Raw genomic sequence first — 21,124 nt, forward strand, 5'->3', positions numbered from 1 at the left:
GTAGTGAATTACTGCACATTTAGTGGCTTGAGATAACACAGATTTGATACCTCACCGTTCTACAGGTTGGAAGACTGACATGGTTCTCACTGGGCTAATAGCAAGATGTTGACAGCTGTGTTCCTTTCTGGAGACTCTTGAGAATCTATTTCCCTGCCTTTTCCAGATTTTTGAGGCTGCCTCCATTCCTTGGCCCCTTCATCCATCTTCAAAGCCAGCAATGGCAGGTGGAGTCGTCATATCATATCACTTGAATTTTGCTTCCATCGTCTCATCGCCTCTGACTCTGACTCTTTGCCTTCCCTTCCACTTTTGAGGAGCATTCTGATCACGCTGGGCCCACCTAGACAATCCCCCTGTTTTAAAGTCAGCTGACTGGCAACCTTAACACCCCTTTGCCACGTAGCTTAACATATTCATGGGTTCCAGAGCTTGGGACGTGGACATCTCTGGGGGCCGTGATTCCTCCTAACACACAGAGTAAGGTCTGTTGAGATGCATACGGGAGACACTGGGGTTGAAGCTCTGGAACAGGACCAGTGAGCCCCAGGATTTCAGCCTAAAGGAGTCCACTTTCCATTGACTCTCTGGGAACTCCCCGTGAATGATGCAGATTCCTGGTAACTTATGATCTGGTTGCTTAGCTACTTGGAGGGCTACCCAGCCTTTTGCTTCTTGTCACCATTCCTTCTCTTGTTGAGTTGGGGAACCACAGGATGTCCCTAGCGTCCCCAAACCAGAGTGCAAATAGCTGTGAACGGGCAAGGAGACTACCAAAGGATAAATATGGAACCAAGCGTTCTCAATGTCTGCTTTACATATCTGGTTTTCTAGAATGTGTACAATGGCCTTACCTTTCACACTCCTGTGTCTCACAGGGCATTTCAGCAGAACATTCATTCCGTTATTTTTGCATTGAATTACACAAAGTTTTCTTCAACTGTATTTCTCTTTTCTAATCTTCTGAGGCTTACTCTGTCCTCACCACTTAGCCACTCACTTTGCTCCTTTGCAAGAAAAGGACAAAAGGTTCAGGCAGAAAATACCATTTCCTATCTACCCACCCAAATCCCTAAAGCCAAGGACTCAGTTTGTTTTTCTTTGTCTTTAAAAAAACACAATAATTTATTGAATGGCTCCAAACTCTTCACTGTCTGTAACATTGTTAGGGCTGGGATGGGGAGACTAAGAGAAGATTCCAAAATGAATAAATGCCACCAGGTCCTCATTCCCTTATCAAACGTACAGTTGAGTAAAAGAGGAGACAGAGGAGGAAGACTGGTTGTTGGAGAACAGAGAACGCTCTGTGGCGTCTGTGAACGGAACATGAGCTTCCAAGTGCCAAATGGAACATTGCTCTTATTACCCGGTTTTCTGCCTCTAAATGCCATTTCAGTGCTGTGTTGGAAAGAAGAGAATATTCCAAGTTGGGTGGCAAGTTGAAAGCAGGATGGAAGGTCACAGCACTGTGGGTGAGGACAACAGGGCAATCGAGATTGGGGCTCCCTTAGGTTTCATCTCATTTCGCACAGTTTTGGGACAATGCCTTGCTCAAAACTTTCATTATGGTCATAAATAGATTGCCACCTTGTGAAATTCAAGAGACAAACATAATCCTATCAAAATAAAACCACAAAATTATTAATGTTGGGTATCAATTTTGCAAATAGCTTATTGTATCGTAATTGCTTGAAAAGAAGCCTGTCTTCCCGTCTAGGAGAGACTTTGAGGAAGAAATGGATGCTGGTTCACCTCTTGTCTCCAAACTTGGGTCATACGTAGCACCTCATGGGTGCTTAACATAGACATGATTTGAATTCTGCTCCATGCTGTTCCCTTCAATGCTTAACATCACAGAAACATGGTGCTAGGTAAGGCTCTGCCCCCCATGACCTCCATCCCTTGGGTTATGCCTGTGATTATGTTATGCAATTAAAGTTGATACTCAGCTGACCTTTAAGATACAGAGAGTGTCCTGGGTTACCCAGGTAAGCCCAATGTAATCACACAGGCCCTTAAGAGCAGAGTAGAGGGCAGAAAGATGGAGCAGAAGGACCAGAGGAAGAAGAGATGTGCAGCATGAGATGATTCATGCCATTTCTGGTTCTGAGATGTGGGGGCCATGGGCAAGGAATGGACCATATGCAAGACGCCATGATGAACTAAAGATGGCCCAGCCAATGGGTCAGAACCACATGGTACTGAATTCTATCAATTACCCAAATGAACTTGAAAGTGGATTCTCCTCCAAAGCCTCCAGAAGGAACACAGTCCTGCTAAACCCTTGATTTTAGTCCAGTGAGACCAATGTCAGGCTTCTGACCTATAGAAGCAGAAGATAGTAAATTTATGTTTTTTAAGCCACTAAGTTTATGGTAATTTGTTATGGCAGCAATGAATAACTAATACAAACGCCATTTGCAGCTTCCTTAAAATCCTTTCATAACCATCGCATACTTGGTCTTGCCAAAGGGAAGTGCTCCCTCCCTCATCCCAGCCACAGAGCAGCTGTTACCCGTTCCCCTCATCCTGCACGCCTGGTGTGCAACTCACAGCGTTAGCCCCACCCCCTTGTCAGTGTCTGATCTGAAGCAGTCGATTCGGGGAGGGGACAGGTGTTAGTCATCTTTGTCTCTTGTTGCATAAGGCTTGGGAGAAGTCATTTACTTCTGCCAAAGAGATGTCCAAAACCCATCTGAGGGAGAGCTGGGAGCAGGCTCCACCAGAGGAGACTTTCAGACTGGGATCTACACTGGGAAATCTGACAATCAGGAGAGAGTGCCGAGTCCAACCCACCAAACTCAGAGGAGAACCAAGTCAGATAGAGCAACTACTGTAGGAACCCAGATAGCTGGATCCAGGGAGTGAAGGCACGTACATTTTGCTGGGAGCACTGGGGGAGGATCTGGAAGATTACCTAACATGTCTGCTGGAGTGGGAGTTCTGCCTGTTGAGCCCACTGGGATGTGACTGGCCTCTACCACTGAGATAGAGCTTCCAGCCAGTGTATTATCTCCAGTATTCTAGAGATAAACTCCGCCCACAAAGAAGTCTGGAGTCCAGATTTACAGTGAGCCTTGCATGGCTTCTCTTGGTTCCACAACCTATGTCTAAAACTCCAAAAATAATGTGTCCAATCTTCACTAATCCCACTGCACCCCGCCCCCCCATGTGCCCCCGACTCCTGCCACCACCCACAAGCACCCAGCCTTAACTTGGAAATTTCTGTTGCAGACCCTGCCTTCCTTCTGGATCTCAGCTCGGATCCCCGAGAGCCCTTTCGGTTCTCAGAAATGCAGATGGCCCCCAGATCAAACTTTTTAGCTCACCAATCCCAAGCCGTAGCCTCTCCAGCCAAGTCACCCCTGGAAATACGTTTTAAAGTCTTCTAGCAGAGAGAAATATTTGGACCTCTGCCTATTTTGCAAAGGCAGAGAATCAGATTACACACTCAGAGCTTCTGTTTTTTTAATATTATGTGACTGTATTATTTAAACATACACGGAAAGTAGTATATTTTCCCTAACAAACTAAAGCTTGCTGGCGCCAGCATTGCATTGGTGACTGTGACCATTGTGTGGGTCGTATCACTGGGATGCAGTCAGAGGCCTCAGCGAAATGGTCTGAATGCACGGGATGGAGCCAGATTGGGACATGGAATCTGGACCTTCCCTTTGCTTTTCTGGAAAGGGGTAATTACTGAACTTGCAAAGACTTTCCATTAATTACTCAAATGTCACATCCTGTAACTCCTGGTAGGCTATGGTAGGCTCTTGGATACTGACATATTATTCTCCTTAAATTGGTGGAGATTCTCTTTAACAAAAGGATTTTTCTTTTCTCTAATCTTTTTTCAATTTTAAAAAACATTCTTAGCCATGTAGCTAAGCTCTGTAAGCACATGTGTTTTGTGACGCTCCATATTTCAAGAGGAAAAGAGAGAGAGATCCTTTGAAAGTATTTCCCAAGAGTCTCGACTGATTAAGAAGCTATTTTATCTTCCACGCCTGTGAATAGTTTGCAAATGATGTGGCCAAAGTCCTTTACCCCCAAATTCTGTACAGCGGTGCCATCAGTGTGGATTTCACTGGGGAATCGGTGAACATTTGAGCAGCAGCTGTACTGAAGTTTAGAGTTCCACAGTCCAGGGAGGAGAAGTGAGCTGAATAAATTAACAATATAAAAAAATCTTTCAGAGGCTTTTTGAAACCAGTTAAGAAAACAAGCTATTCGCAATCACTGCAAATGAATTATGAACATCCTAAATTCTAATAACAAATTTATTCATTTGCTTTATTAAACCAGGCATTTCAATTTTCCCTGCTAGGAAGTCCCTTATTAACATAGTTTAAAGTTATTATATGTACCTGAGAGAAGTAAAATTACATACCTTAAATTTTTATTTTTACTTTTCAACCCATCTTTCACCCCACTTAATGATGTTTGACTCCACGTTTTTCTTTTTTAATTTGAAGTATTATTGACATGTAACATTATATTAGTTTCAGGCACACAATGTAAATGATTCAGAATTTGTATACACTGTGAAATGATCACAAAAAGTCTAGTTGTCATCTGTCATCATACAAAGTTACAATTTTTTGTGTGAGTGTGTGTGTAACAAGAACTTTGAAGATGGATTCTTTTGGTAACTTTCAAATATGCACTGCAATATTGTTAACTGTAGTCACCATGCTGTACATTACATCCCCATGATTTATTTATTTTATAATTGGGAGTTTATACCACTTGACCTCCTTTACTCATTTCATTCCTCCTACAACACTCGTCCCTCTGGCAAAAAACAATCTGTTCTCTGTATCTTTAAGTCTGGCTTTGTTTTATTTTGTTTGTTTTATATTTTAAATTTTGCATATAAGTGAAATCATATGGTATTTGTCTTTTTCTGTCTGATTTGTTTCCCTCAGCATAGTACCCTCTAGGTTCATCCATACATATGTGGAGATTTCATTTTTCATGGCTAAATAGTACTCCACTGTGTGTGTCTTACACACACATACACACACACACACACAAATGAACCAGATCTTCTTTACCCAGTCATCTGTTGATGGACATTTAGGTCGTTTCCATGTCTTGGCTATTGTAAACAGTGCTTCTATGAACATTGGGGTGCATGTGTCTTTTCAAATTAGAATTTTCTCCAGATATATGCCCGGGTGTGGGATTGCTGGGTCATATGGCATCTTTATTTTTAGTTTTTTAAGGAACCTCCATACTGTTCTCCATAGTGGCTGCACCAATTTACATCCCCACCAACAGTGTAAGAGGGTTCCCTTTTCTCCACACTGTCTCCAGTATATATTATTTGTAGATTTTTAAATGATGGCCATTCTGACGGGTGTGAGGTGATACCTTATTGTAGTTTTGATTTGAATTTCTCTAATAATCAGAAAAATTGAGCATGTTTTCATGTGCCTGTTGGCCATCTGGATATCTTCTTTGGAGAAATATCTATTTAGGTTTTCTGCTCATTTTTTGATTGAGTTTTTTTTTTTTTATTAAGCTGTATGACATGTTTGTGTATTTTGGAAACTAGTCCCTTGTAGGTTGGTTGCATCATTTGCAAATATTTTCTGCTATTCTGTGGGTTGTCTTCTCATTTTGTTTATGGTTTCCCTTGCTGTGCAAAAGCCTTTGAGTTTAATTAGATCTCATTTGTTTATTTTTGCATGTATTTCCATTACTCTAGGAGCTGGTTCAAAAAATATTGCTGCAATTTATGTCAATGATTTTGTTTATTAGTTCTAACAGTGTTTTGGTGAAGTGTTTAGGATTTTTCATATATAAACTCATGTCGTCCACAAAAGGTGACAGCTTTACTTCTTCCTCTCCAATTTTGATGCTTTTTCTTTTTCTTGCCTAATTGCTCTGGCTAGGACTTACAGTACTATGTTGAAAAGAAGTGATGACAGTAGCCATCCTGGTCTTCTTCTAGGTTGTTCAATTTGTTGCCATATAATTGTTTACGGTAGTCTCTTATGATCCTTTGTATTTCTGTGGGGTCATTTGTAATTTCTTCTCTTTCATATCTGATTTTATTTATTTGAGCCCTCTTTCTTTTTTTCTTGGTAAGTCTAGCTAATGGTTTGTCAATTTTATGTTTTCAAAGAACCATCTCTTAGTTTCATTGATCTTTTCTATTGTCTTTTTAGTCTCTATTTTAATCATTTTTACTCCGATCTTTGTTATTTCTTCCTTCTACTAATTTGGGCTTTGTTTGTTCTTCTTTTGTTAGTTTCTTGAGGTACATTGTTTATTTCAGATTTTTCTCATTTCTTGAGGTGGGCCATTATTGCTCTGAACTCACTTAGAACTGCTTCTGCTGCATCCCATCTATTTTTGGCATGCTGTATTTATGTTTTCATGTGTCTCAAACTGTTCTTTATTCCTCCTTTGATTTCTTGTTGACCTTGTGTAGGAAATGAACTTTATCATTCAGCCTTGCCCTAGCTCTTGTCTCTTGAACCTTTGTGATTGTCAAGTAGCCTTATTTATTCTTGACTGACCCTAATTGTTGAGGGTATGCCAAGACTTGTTAGTGTTCTATAGGGATGCACTTCAGTCAGTACCAAGTTTTAGGCTGATTGGAAGCTAGACCTTCAGACAGCTGCTTTTAAAGTATGCAAATCTATCTATCTATCTATCTATCTATCTATCTATCTATCTATCTAGAGAGTCCCATGGGATTGCAATGATAAAACTTGCTGACTGCCAGACCAGGCAATCTGAAGGTGTCCCCAGGGAACAATTGCAAAAATCAGGACTCCAGACTAATGTAAAAGCTCCCTTCTGGGAGGTACCAGTGATCTGTAGCAAGTCCATATTTTCTGGGAGCATTCTTGTACCTTCTAAATGTGTGGCCAACCTGAAGCCTGCCCCCTTAGGATGAAACTCCAGGACAAGTAAATAGGTCTTTACACAGAAGGACTGAGGGTGTGTTTCAGTCCGCTGTCTGTGCAGTACCCTGGGGGTGGTAGCCTGGGGGTTCCTCTGATTGTTACACTCGTGGGGGACCCAGGAATACAAGCCCCCATGGGCACCAGAGCCAGGCAATCAAGGGCTGTCCCCAGTGTGTACTGTGCATGCCCACTGGATTAAACAAAGCCGCTGGAGAGGGCAAAATCCATGTGCGCTGCTGGTGCTCATAAGGCAGAGAGAGACTGCCAGCACCTCTGTTCCCAGAGAGAGACCCAATTGGCCCCCACCCCTCCAGCAAGCAATTTAAGCTTGACATATGAATCTCCTTCACATGCGATCTTTTCCAAACTGCTGCTTTTGCACTGGGCCCCTGGACAAGGGAGTCTGCACACAAGTCCTTGAAAAGCAGTGTCTCAGTTCCCTATAGCAATCTGGGTCTCCTGGACGTGAGCCCCACTGCTTTTCAAAGCCAGGCATTTTGGGCGCCTGTCTTTTCAGTCAGGCCCCAAGGGTGGAACTGCCTGGTGTGGGGGCACAAAGCCCTTGCTCATCAGGGAGAAGCCCCTGATCTGTGAGATCCGTCCCGATGGTGGGTCTCTGTGTGGGAGGTGGGGATTTTGGGGAGACTATGTCTCTGCCTTTCCTTCCCATCTCAATGTGGCCCTTTTATCACTTGTTGCAAAGGAGCTGTCCAGCTAGTCGTCAGGTCTTTATCAGAGGGAACTGTTCCATGTGTCCCTGTAGATCCAGTGTGTTGGTGGGAGGAGGTGAGTTCAGGCTCTTCCTACGCCGCCATCTTGCACGGTCCCTGAACTCCAGCGTTAATGACAGTAAAGATCTATGTGTCTGTTCTCTCCCTCTCTTCCCACTAAGAACCCCATTTTGACTTCTCACAGCCTTCATTTTGCTTAACAAGGTAGGCAAAGCCTGAGTTCCTGTTTCATTCACCTGTACTCCAAGCCCTGGCTGACAGGTGAGTTGTATTTCACAGAATGGCTGTAGGGAAGGGCAAAGGAAAGATGGACTAGCAAAATCTTTCTGTGCCATTTGGCTCAGCCCCTGCTCTCATAAAGTAATTATTATTCACCTTTTCATAAGTGAAGAAAGATGTTCCCAGTTGTAGTCCACGTGCTCCATGCCGGACTGTGCTAAGCACTAAATGCATTAACTTATTTCATCCAACCTGGACTCCTGTAGACAAAAGTACCACTGTGTGACAATTTCCTTCTCTACTTAGAAGACCAGGGATTTAGGCTGAGGACCGTCTGAGGTCCTACCAATGGAGTCTTTGACGTCATAGCCAAAATCTCAGCAACGTGAATTCCAGTAAGGTCATTGAGTCCTAAATTCCAATTTCAACATTTCCTGTTCATTTTGTTCGAAAGAAATGATCACCAGGAAGATAACAACTCAGATATGAAATATTGTCAGTTAGTGAACATTATAGCTTGTGTGACACTGGAAATGATGAAAGGAAAATTTTTTTCTCTTTTTTCCTTCCTTTCTTCCTTCCTTCACAAATTACAACTGTGCTTCAAAATACTCTTGAGGTGTTAAGATCATATCGGTGAAAAAATATCTGTAATATTCTGATGACTTTCAAAATTTGAATTTTATTCTAGGAAAGGAAATATATGTAATCTTAAGAAGAGTCAATAGTTACTGACAATTAGATTCAACATGTTTTACCCTAACGGGTAAAAGAATGAATGAATTCAACTCATAAATCTAATCACAAAGAACAATAAAATGCACTGCAAAAAAAAAATCATTGGATGCAGATACAATTTCTTTAGGCCCAATTTTGTCATGCAAATAGCAGGAAGAAAAAAATGGAACTTTAGAGCGTTTCATAACCAATTCAAAGGAAAGACTTCTTTCAGTGTAAAATCAAAGTATCTTACAAATTAGAAGATATTGTAACTATCTCAACTTCAGGTGGATGGAGAGAATTTATACAGTACACAGTTGTCTTTAGGTTGCCCTTTTGATTATTATAAATTACACAGTAAAAGAGGCCGATCCTTGCAGGAATGAGATATGTTTTTTTTTTTTTGTCAAAGAGAGTTGCACATTCATGATTTCCCACAAAACAGCTGCAAAAATACCTACAGTAGGGCATCTGGAATTCTTAAAAGTGACTTGAGGATTTGTGGCTAATGAAACATTGTGAAATAACACTCACCATGTTGTTAAAAAAAATACCCTTAACCATTTACTAGCATTCTTTAAGACAAAAATAAAAGGCGCCCTAAGCATATTAGCCCAGTTTGATTAGAAGAAAATGCTAAAGTGACAAAGAAATAGCATAAATAGATGCCTTGGCCAGAAACAGATCTTGACACGCTAAGACATTTAAATCTCCCGCAACAGTTACGAAGAACAGTGTAGTAAAACCCGACTGTCACGGCCGTGGCTTGAAGCGTTTGATCAGATCCTGGGGCACCATCAATAATAACTTCACATGTCCTTTTAAAATGTGGTTTCCTGTTGAGACCAAGCACTGTTCCCAGAAAAGAAAAAAAAAAAAAAAGGAATTCTCTTAAAGATGTTTTTCATTTTTACCTCTCACAGAACAGGACTAACAAAATGAAAGCGATGGCCTTTCCATGAGAACGTGGGTCAAATAAACCATGCATTGTTCCATCTTAAAATGAAACATCTGGCCAATTGAAGAGGAAAACTCACTTAGTTATTTCTGAGTATCTCACAGAGAGAGGTTAACTTCAAAATCTATATGTCTTTCCAAGGTGGACATGGAAAGGGGAAAAAAAAAATCTCTGAGGTTATTTTTGACTCAGGAAGGTAGATCTGGAGGTAATTTAGTGAGCACAAATTACCACTGACAAGGGAAGAAATAATTTATTCTCTTGGTGAGGCTTTTCATATGAGTGAGCAGTATGGAGCTGTCAGCAGGGAAAAGGCATTTGGATGGATTTAAAAATAATTCAAATTCAAGTCCAAAATCCTGCAAGATATCCAGGACATCCTATGAAGTGGAGAGACTCTTGGGAAAAGTTTCATTTTGAAACTGAAGCATGAGGGTGAACCTACAAGATCTACATTCAGGCGGGGGAGAGGTCACGGCCGGGAGATAAACACGAGGTGGGGTCACTAATCTGAATGTATTTCTTAACAGATTCTCTTTCAGTCTCACTTTTGTTTTTATCCTGGGTCCTCAATCTAACAGTCCCTTCTCACCAGAGTATTTAAGGACGTCTGCTTGGAAGTTCTTCCTCAGCTCTGTGTGCTCCATCCTTCCGTGAACCTTGGTTTACTTCACTGATGGTCACTCCAGGTATAATCCACTTGGAAGGGTGTTGGCCATTCTTTTCTGGAATCATGGGTGGGACAGGACATTGATCTGATACCTATCCGCACTTCCCCTCAATTTCCTGTCTCCTCTTCTCCACTTGGGCACCACTTCATACTGAAGGAGCGATCAGAATTTCCCGAAGGTATGGAGGGAGGACCTGCAAGGCAATTACATCCTGGAAGAGAAAAACTTACAACTGTGTTCTAAATCCATTTTCTCCCACAGTTCTAGGAAACTCATCATTGGACAGAAATGCATCTTCACAAAGGGTCTCCTTGGGGACACACCTGAGTTAATAACCCTGACTTCCTGGCTCACATCTCTCTCAACCATTTCTTCTTCTTATCTCCATGGCGTGAAACTCCACACATCTCTTGGGAAAAGCCAGTCCTTCTCTCAGTCTCCTCCCAGGGTCCGTCCTCTTCTCCACCCAGCACTGTATGTTCACTAGGAGGGAACCATGATGGCGGGTTTTTGGAATCATGTATCTTGTAGAATAAAGCCCTCTAGCCATCTAGGCTTCTTCACATGATGGAGCTACCATTGAACTGAACACACAGACACAAATCTCATGAGGACAAGACTTTAAATCTCAGACAGTATCACCTCAACTTTTAAGGAGGAGGGATAATGATCAGGCTGTCTCATAGCTTTCAAAACTCTCTCACAATAGGGTTGTACTTCACTGAGTTATGCAGGGCATGATTACTGCCATCCCTTAATTCCAAACAACTTCCTCCTCCCCTCTCCTGTCTACCATCTACAGGAATGACCATATAGCTTTGGTCAAAAAAACTCTTTAACAATGAACATTCTTATCAGTCATTTTGAAGTTACCAGTAAAGAAGCTGTGGTATACACACACACACACACACACACACACACACACACACACACACACACACACACAATGGAATACTACTCAACCATAAAAAAGAATAAAATAAAGCCATTTGCAGCAACATAGATGGACATGGAGACTGTCATTCTAAGTGAAGTAAGCCAGAAAGAGAAAGAAAAATACCATGTGATATCACGTATATGTGGAATCTAAAAAAAAAAAAATACAAATGAAGGTATTTACAAAATGGCATATGTCTTCAACGCCATGTAAATGTATCCTGTGGGGAACATAAGAAGTTAATCTCTACTTTAAGAATAAATCAGTAATAAATCCATAAATTAGAGTTCATTTTCAATTGTATTGTGAAAAATGAGTGAATTACATCACTAACACAAAGACATTTGACCTTATTTCGAAAACTGATATTAACTTAGTGGCTCCAAATATTGACTAAGATGAATGCAGCATGGCCAGGTAACTTGCGTATTATGCTGACCAGCTTATCTTTAAGATGAGCTATATTCATGGGGCCTTTTTTTCTTTCAAGGATGAGGACATCCATTCCCAGCCAAGATTTTGAATTGTTTTGATTGTTCTCTGATCGTTCCCAGAACTGTTCAGGAATTCTCAGTTTTAAATTCCCTGAAAAAAAATATATAGGTACTCATCATCCAATATCTGATTATTTTAACAGGGGATTGGGGGTTTAGGTAGAGTCATGAAATCCAAACAAACAATTCAATGTTGCAACTCACTTAATGAAATTAGTTCCAGGACACACAAGTCACTAAGTTGGGAGAGAATCTTCTAGAAGAGATTGTAATTAAAGTAAGAAGGCTTCTCATCAAGACAAAGCCTTAGGACTTTGGCTCTGAGGCGTAGCCTTGTTTCCAGGATAAGGAGGTAAGCTTTACACATTTTCTGAACCTATCTTTACTGCTTAAAAAAAAAAAAAAAAGAGAACAAGAGGAAACGAGAGCCAAAGAAAGAAAGGGAGGGAGAAAATTTTAAGGAAACTATGACACATACAGGGTAAAAAGAAAAAACAAATCTGTTGGATAATTAGCAAATTCCTTCACAAAGAGAACATCTCAGTTTTTAAAGTTTTCAGCACCCACTAGACCGCACTGTTTCCAAAATACTGTTTACTATTATTTTCTCTTCTAAATTCAGTCAATTCAGAGACTTCTTTAAAGAGAGAAGTGGAAGGGGTGAAAAGAAGGATCCTCTTCTGAAAAAGCCCCGATAGTCACACTGCTCAACCGGAACATTAATAAGTGATTCAATCTCCTAATATCTCCTTATTATATTCAGGCAGAAAACCAATGGAGTCTATTATAGTCCATGGCCTTCCTCCTTCCCCCCAGCCAAAGTTTCTTTTTGCAGATCTCAACTCTTTTAGACTCTGGCTGTGTAACAGTCAGTAAATTGTTACCTATGTACCTGCTTTGTGCATAGTAGGGACCCACTGAATGCTGATAGAACTGAAATATTCCCCTCCCTCCCTCCCTGATCTTACTAAAATCTTATATCAAAGACAATTCAATCAATCACATATGAAGAAATTCCTGAGTGACATAAAAAATGCCAGAATTATATTTGCCAGGGTCTAATCAGGAAAACAAACCCCTCTGGGTATGTAAAACAGAGGAATCAATGCCTTATGAAGATGATAGATGCTGAGAAGCAGAAACCAACATGGTGGTGCAACCAGAGACTGGCAAGAGCCGCCTGGGGACCTTTTGTGAGGCTGGAGGAATAGAGAGAAAGGCCACTGTGTTACTCAATGCAAAGCTGAGGTCACGGGCAATGATGGGAATCATGGGAGCCCAGTGATTGCAGACATGGGAGAGACATAGTTCTGGTGGGAGATGCTCCCCGTGGCCAAGAGGGAAGGGAAAAGTATCTTGACTTCTCTCTTCTTTCCTCCCCCGCTTTCTCACCTCATACCTCCCATTAGCCACACCCTGCTGGAAGACAATTGATGGAGAAGCCTGAGAAACACGGGCCACGGGGGTAAACCTCCCAGTGACATAGAGCAGGACAGCGTAGGAGAAAGGCAAGGAATGGATCTGCAAGCAGATGGCCCAGATCTAGTGCCATGGTGGAGAGTTAGCTCAGTTAATACTAACACTGAGTGTAAAACTGATTCAGGAAAAAGCATTGTTGTTCCTGACACTTTATGCCATGAGTGTTCAATATGTTTTTATACATCGCACACATACATCAGGATGACTCAAAGAAGTCACCAAGAAGCTTGTATGCAAAGTTGGGAATGGGGGGTTTAAAATAGCATCCAATAATTTTGGAGTTATTTCTCTCCAGTGTTGTCTAAACAATCAAAAAGGGTCACTCTGTACACACGCGATCTTATTGGAGTCATTACCGTGGCTCCAAGGCAGCTAATGCCTTAGTCTTCATTCTCTTTTGGAAAGCAAAGTTTGGCAGGCCTGGGAAACCGATCATTCACCGGTCATCATTTCCTTCCAAGCCATTTGCCCAGCCTTTTCACCAGTTCGGCAAGCCTCTGGTGTCTGGCAGCGGCTAGACCACAGTTCTGAGGCAGTTGGCAAGCGGGGGCTGTGCCAGGCTGACTTCACTGTGATGGTATCAGAGTTGGGGTTGGGTTGCCAGTCTCAACAAGCAGATGTCAAAGCCAGTCCCCTCCTCCCACCTGCTCAGGCTGTCGGCTGTAATAATTAGCCAACGTTAAGCTAGAGACTTAAGACCAAAGGCTTATTAAAGGCCCCAGTACACTAGTCTTCCAGTACCAGCTGCTCTAAGTAAGCACTTTGTATCATGCCACGCACAGGGAGGCCAGATTTTAGAGTCAGATCTAGCTCCAAATCCCAGCTCTTTTGCTTACCGGCTCTATGACACTGAGCATTCCAAACTTTCATGTGTGAAATAGGAGGTGTGATTTAGGATTACAGTGCATGCGTAAGACCAGTACTTCATGCAACATACACTCTGTTTTCAGCCAATGGCACCTACTGTGTGAGTGTTTAGTAAGAATTATTCATTGATGATGATGATAATCCATGAAGGAGTTAGTCTTGCAAGGTGAACTATTGGGCAAGCCACCAAAATAAAATCACAGTGTAAACAGCCAAGTCAGTGACACATATATGTTCAATACATTTATGCTTTTTTTTTTTTTCACTTGCAACAAAAATGTTCCCTAGGCTTCTTATCTGGCAACTGGCACTAGAGGCCCTTCTTCCTACACTCATGATGGCGATCTGAATCTGTAAAGTCAACAGTCCCTGCAAAGGAACGTTCCAAACTGGGTCAATGGATAGGAATTCACAGGCAATACCATAATCGCTGAATTTATTGTTACTGAGAAAAACCTGTCCTAAATATTTTTCACTTTGGATGTGTAGGTGGCACTGTACTTGCTGTAAATGACGCGGAAGCACTAACATTTGCCGCAGTAAAGATGTGCGACTACAAGTTTCAAAGTCGGTTACTATTTCCTAATAGCGATCTGCTGAGTCTAAATATTTCTCTCCCCTCCCTTCCTCTTTCCTTTGCCTCTCTGCTCCTCCTCCTGGTGTTTCTTCCATCTGCTCTCTGCTCTCTCACACACAGGGATTACTCACCATAAAACGAGACATATTTCATCCTTTGGAGCAGAGCATTCAACAGGCCATCGAAAAATGTGATGCGTCTCCAAGTCATTATATTAAGGGTTTTTGTTATTTCAAAATTTAAGAAATCTGCAAGCAGAAACAGTCCAAAAAGTAGGCAACTGCTTTCCTTTCTGGTGGTATGTTGACATATTCAAAAATTAATTTCCAAAACCTTATGTGATGTTTGAAGTTGTTTTTCTATCTAGACAATGTGTGTGGCTTGCAAAGCACATTTGTGCAGTATGTGTTCTGAGACTGGCTTGCCAGGTGACCAGAAATAAAAAGCATGTCCTTAAAATTCCCTCCTCCGATGTCTGTCTCCCCCAATCGGGGGGCTCCGTGCATTCCAGCTTTACATTTTTTGCTCTAACGCCCTGTGTGGCCTTGCTCAGTTTAGATTTGAACCCAGTTCAAAAAAGCACGAATCCAGGAAAAGATTGTGCAAGAGTTTGCTGTTTACGCCACGCCGTACGTTCTTAATGCTGGCTGTTCCATCCAGAAACATCAATCTAAATTTTATGAGGTTACCAATCAGCTTCTCAGCAAATATTACAAATCTAAAGGCAAAAAGAGAGAAAATACTAAATAAAGCAATGTTTTCCAAGAAGTCTGTGTGAGCCAGAGGACATTGATCAAATGAGTGAAACAGACATTGGTGGGAGGTCTGCTTTGGGCGTGGCTCAGAGGGGCCAAAGTGGGCCAGACTCTAGGTCTTTGCTCAGAAGAATCCTGCTGTGGTACTGAGGGCTTTGTTCTTCTGGGGCTTTGTCACATCTGACTTCAAATTATCAGTTAATAAGAAAATCATTGTGCAGTCTCTATCCAAGGGTGTAAAGACATTGACCTTGGGAGTCCAATACAACTTACGAACTGCTTGATTCTGTTCCAGATTTTCTTATTAATTTTTAAGGATGGGGAGGAGAGTATTTTTATTAAACAGTTCTTCAAATGTCACTCTATTTATCAGTGGAAATTTTATCACCGTCAGAATAGAGCATGGAGCACTCCCAAGGCAACGGGAGATGGACAGCATCTTAGTCCCCCAACACTGGGCTGGGTCATTGGTGAGTAACGGTCTGAGGGATTAGGCATAAATGGAACCATGAGCGTTGTTTATGCTCACTTCCACGAAGCATAAGCTCTCATTAAGCTTGTTATCTTATGTCCAGGAGACTTCCCTGCACATAAGATGAATTTTATATTCGGAAGCATCTTTTGGAAACTGACTTCGTGTCCAGAGAAAAGGTGGGCATTGAGGAGAGATAAGGATAAAAGCGAAGTGACTTCAGAGCCTGATTTTATCCTATAATCCATGGACACAGATGTCAAATGAGGATACGGTGTCAATCTCATGGTCTTAGCAACTGAAACAGAGCCTGGCCTCACGGAACAGAACTGGACCAACCAATGGGAAATGAGGTGTCTCCACCCTCTTTTGGGGAAGCGTATGTTTACTTGTTGCTTCACTTTTTATCCTCCGTAGACCACAGGGTCTTCCTCAGCTGTTTCCCCTGTTCCTCTCCCCAGATAAGCTTGTTCTAGTTGCACATGACCCACTCTGTCATCCAGCCCCCAGTGAGTCCCCCATGTTTCCATCCAGTCTCTGCGTCTCTTGGTTCAAGTCTCAAGGAGAGAAATCTGGTTGATAGACACCAATGGGTTGGCCAACGTTGACTCAGATCTGTGGTGGGTGAGAGGAGGACTATGTTTTTCAAACATGGACCTCTGGGTTCACAAGATTCATGAGCCAGGGCATTTCCCAGTAAAAGGGACCATTTTTAAGTAAATCTCAAGCTAGTGCCAATTCTGCAGCTGCAGGTAGTAAAGAAGAAGTTCATATTTTCCTGATGAACACTTCCTGAGAATCAACTTTACATATGATGATTCATAAAAATTAAATAAGAATCAAATACACTAGAATGAAAGCATTGAGGTTAAAAAAAAGAAGAAGAAGAGGATTGAAATGAAGAGAAAAAGAAAGAAAAGGTGGAAATCAAGAGGGAAAGAACGGAATTCACCAAATGAAATGTTTCCTTGAGTATGCGTGTGCATGTGATCGGTAGGGATTGGTAGGGAAAGAATGAATCCAGGTTTTAGAGAAACGAATGCAAAAAGAAGGGGGAAGAAAGTGGAGGCAGGGGTACTTGTTGGATTACAGCCAGTTTTCCAGCTCCAGACATCTGGAGGCAAGACAAGGAAAGGTGAGGAGCTGTCCTTTGCTGCAGCTCTTGCCTCCACAGGGGCTGGTTATTCAGGATATTTACATTAAATTAACGTGGCTGGCTATGGCTGTGTTCAGCACTTGGATACGCGGTTAAATAATCAGTGTGGTTTGGCTGCTGGTTTCTTTACTGTGGTTGAATAATTGGTGTTGTCTTGGTTGCTAGCTACTTTAAAAATGTATATGTGCACTTGCTTTTCTTTTTTCTTTCTGTTAGGCCATTTTGACAAGCCCTTGACGGAAAAGTGGCTGCCCAGCTTTTAAAGGGGTGCTTTTTCCTCCGTGTCATTTAGTTCTCCCCCAGTTGCTTTTCAAGAATGTGAGAATCTTAAGAGACTTCTCTTGCTGGGATCTAGATGAAGTGTTCTCTGTTAGGATGGAAATCCGTTCACTTCTTTTGTTTGTAGCAAAGAGATAAGGCTGAGCCTAAGGGCATCTGTGCTTTCCCAGAAACGGGTCCCCCTTTTCTAGTGATAACTCACCAGGTTCTCAGATCCAGGGGCACTGAGAAGACAATTACAACGACCATTGGATAAAACAACCCTGTGTGTGAGCATTTCCCTCCTTGCTAGACGTCTGAAACCTAGAAAGTCCTTGACACATAGGAATGCTCAATATTCAGTAAATGAAAGATAATCAACAGTGAAAATTTATAATTCAAAATCAACATAACATCTATTCCAGAAAGGTGCTTCATTTAGCCACTTTGTTGATTTAACAATTGTCAAACTACCACAAGCTGTTCTGCCCTGGGAAACCCTCTCCTCTCCAGATGGCTCAGTCCCTTGTCACATCCCCAAACACAACCCTGACTTCAGGCAAATGATGATCAGGGCAGTTAATCCTCTTTCAGGCAAACTGACTGAAGCAACGGGGTCAGGAGACAGCACAAGTCAGGGACAAACCTCTACCTGACAACAAATCCCAGTGATGTGTGTGTAAGACATGAATGAAGGCAAACACTTCATGTGCTACTCAGAAACCAGAGGCTCTCAGGGTTCCATAGGATAAAGAACCCCAATAAATCTCCCAGTTTGAAGTCAGATGCAGAGAGGAAACTAGGGTCTCCTGGTGGGAAAAGGGAAGGAACAAGCAAAGCGTTGTTTTTCAAATGTCTCATCGGTAATAGGATCATTTCACCCCTGCTTGAAATCTAGAACATACAGTTAATGTCAATCATTCAGTAGTTACTTGGATTAAAAAACTGGGGACATGTATTCTGATCTATCCAGGGCAGGAATTAGAGGGGAGGAGTTCCTAAGATTTTAAAGGGATTTGGGCGGATCCTTTAGTAAGAAATCTTATTTCCCTTGATAAAAGGCATTCTTTAACACCTTTTTTTTGAGACTTACTGACCAAGTGGAGGAAAACCGCCAGGAAGGGCGAACCTCGAAGCCGTCATTCCCACACTGTGCTGGGTGCTGTGGAGGCAAGGTGGGGCCGTGGCCAAGGCGACAAGCTTAGCAGATCACTTTCTGGGTGTTCTCACTTGTCGGTGGAATGATGTTGAATCACGACCTCCTTCAACTTAAATGTCTTCAATCTTTACCTTATTAATTTTCTGAAGACTCACATAATAACGTTTGTCTTACATATAACAAGAGAAATTAAAATGAAAGCTACAGCGAGGTCTGATTTTCACCTATCAGATTGGCAACGGTCCAGAAGTTTAAAAACAAGTTGTGTCGGTGGTGATGCTCACAGATAACATGCCCATACTCTGGCACGACTTCCACAGGGAACAGATGACCTAGTGAGACAGCACGTAAACCAGCTGAAACTGGTTTTGCCTCCTTAAACAGGTTGATCGGTTAATCAAAGCTTCAGTTATTTCACAGAACAGCCTCGTGCATGTGCAAGCTGGAAACCCAGGTCTCCAGGATGACCTTGGAAATAAGAATCCATGGAACTCCAAGATTAGGAATGTTGCCATTAGAGCCCTTTATGAAGTGAGAAGTGCTTCAATAAAGAAAATCTGGTTCCAGCAGCATGAGTAGCTTATACGGACCCATTCAATTAGCTTCCAAGCTTGAAATTCCTCTAACCTTTTAAATTTCACCCTGAAACCTGGATCGAGGAGACAGATTTGAAGCCCGCCTCCTGTCTCCTTGCTGGTCAACCTCACAATAAAGCTCTTGTTTTCTCAAAACCTGGTGCCACTGCGCTGGCTTCTATGCACGTGAGGGCACGGAGCCCTTGCTCAGTAGCATTATTAAATAGATAAAATAATTGATCTACCATAATTTAAAATGTACTTCCTCTCTGATGCAGTAATTCCACTTGCTAAAAATGTATCCTCTAGCTGTATTAAAGTATTTACGAAATGATAAATGTAATAGATAAACAACAAGGACCTACTGTATAGCACAGGGAACTGTATTCAATTTCTTATAATAACATATAATGGAAATGACACATGTACAAGGCTATTCGTTGCTGCATTGAAATTAAAAAAAAAGATCAAACTTTAACGACTTATCAGTCAGGGACTGGTTAAATAATGTATGAAACATCAGAAAAATGGAAAACTATCCACTCATCAAAAGGAGAAGGAAGTAATATGTCCGTGGTTTTTGAAGTGATAGGTAACAATGACCAAAATATATCGTTAGGTGAAAAAGACAAGGCAAAGATCATTGTTTAAAAAGATTTATTTTATATGTAGATTTATGTAATATCTCTGGGAATGCACACAAGAAATTGACAAGAGTGGCTGAGGGAAGTGAGTCCTCGGATTCAAAGTTGAGTGGAGGTTTTCTGGACACCATGCACTTTTTTATATCTTGTATGTTTTACGCTATATATGTGTATTTCCTATTCAAAAATACATTTTAATAACTTTTAAATAAAATAAACTGGAAAGAAAAAAAGACTGTGAAACGAGCTTTGGTTATTAAATGTATGTCCATGCATGAAGCAAAGGGCTATAGCATCAAGTCACCTGTCACAAACTCTCTTAATCAGAGGAACATTGGGACAGGGTGCTGACCCAGAAAAGAACTCAACAAATATTTCTGGGGTGGATGACAGAGTGATATGAAAGCTTCTTTCAATAGAAATGGTTAACCATGTAGGGAAATATGTGTAACTTTTGGATCCAAATGGCACGTATGGCTTCACTTTATTTTTTTAATGGACAAAAAAGAGAAATACTAAATGTGGAAGCTTTAAATAATAAAGACTCGACGTAAGATCCCTTCTAGGTTAAAACCGAACACTGCCGGGGATTTTCAGAGCAATCAAACTATCTATATGATAATAATATAATACAGACTGGTGAGTACATGACATTATACATTTGTCAAAGCCCACAGAATGTGCAACACCAAGAGTGAACCCTAATGTGAACTATGGGCTTCACTGAATAATAATGTGCTGATATTGGTTATTATGATACATTATTAATAATAATGTATTGATAATGGTCCATCGATTGTAACAAATGTGCCATACTAATAAAATATATAAATAAAAAGGGGAACTGGGGAGGAGGGAGGGATATGTGGGAACTTGGTACATTGCAATCAATTTTTCTATGAACCTAGCAATACTTAAAAAAATAAAATCTATTAATAATAACAGTGTTAAAATAACGAAGTTGGAGGATTTTTTAAAAAATGCTACAGCTTCCTGGCACATGTAGTTAGGCACTCAATAAATATCTGTTGGCTTCAACTGAATCAAAGTCAGTGAAAAATGAGCAGTAAGTGTGAAAGCAGATTTAAAATGAAGGATGACTGTGACCAATTGTGATATATTAATATGTACTTCGTTAAAAAGCATTAGGTAGTTTGTAATCATTATCAGTCAATAAGATCATAATTTCTTCCCCAAGATACTCTATGATAGTTACATAGTTTTAGCAATAAGTAAGCAATTCTAATGTGTTTCTCCCAGATTGTCTGAGAAGCATTAACCACACACTCATACATTTTACATTAGCTCGTTGATGGATATTTTTGTTGCTGATTTTTTTTTTTTTTTGCAGGACGGAAGGAGGGAAGGGAAACTTAATGCCTTGATACAGATTTCCTCTAGATAAAAAGCACATTTTTAAGACAACTGATAAGTTCTCTTATGTATTATGTTATCAATATTTAGAGAATAGCTTATCCAGATTTATGACATAGTTACAAAAAAGTTTCCTCTTAATATCAATAGTGAAA

At 41.1% G+C, this 21,124-nt stretch overlaps 2 long non-coding RNA genes across 3 annotated transcripts; both read right to left on the minus strand.

Moving 5' to 3' along the window:
• Positions 1-3,978: 3,978 nt before the first annotated feature.
• On the minus strand, positions 3,979-10,450 carry LOC140695801 (uncharacterized). The gene is made up of 2 exons (XR_012071620.1): positions 10,144-10,450; positions 3,979-4,162 (listed from the first exon to the last, which is right to left on the minus strand). It is a non-coding gene; the product is annotated as an uncharacterized lncRNA (long non-coding RNA).
• Positions 10,451-10,521: 71 nt separating this feature from the next.
• On the minus strand, positions 10,522-18,825 carry LOC140695800 (uncharacterized). Of its 2 annotated transcripts, XR_012071619.1 has the most exons (3): positions 18,315-18,825; positions 14,708-15,294; positions 10,522-10,705 (listed from the first exon to the last, which is right to left on the minus strand). It is a non-coding gene; the product is annotated as an uncharacterized lncRNA (long non-coding RNA). The 2 variants fall into 2 exon arrangements; XR_012071618.1 differs by lacking the exon at positions 10,522-10,705 and having other exon boundaries at positions 14,419-15,294.
• Between the last annotated feature and the right edge of the window lie 2,299 nt (positions 18,826-21,124).

This window comes from Vicugna pacos, chromosome 4 (assembly GCF_048564905.1).
Source record: "Vicugna pacos chromosome 4, VicPac4, whole genome shotgun sequence".
Classification (NCBI taxonomy): Eukaryota; Metazoa; Chordata; class Mammalia; order Artiodactyla; family Camelidae; genus Vicugna; species Vicugna pacos.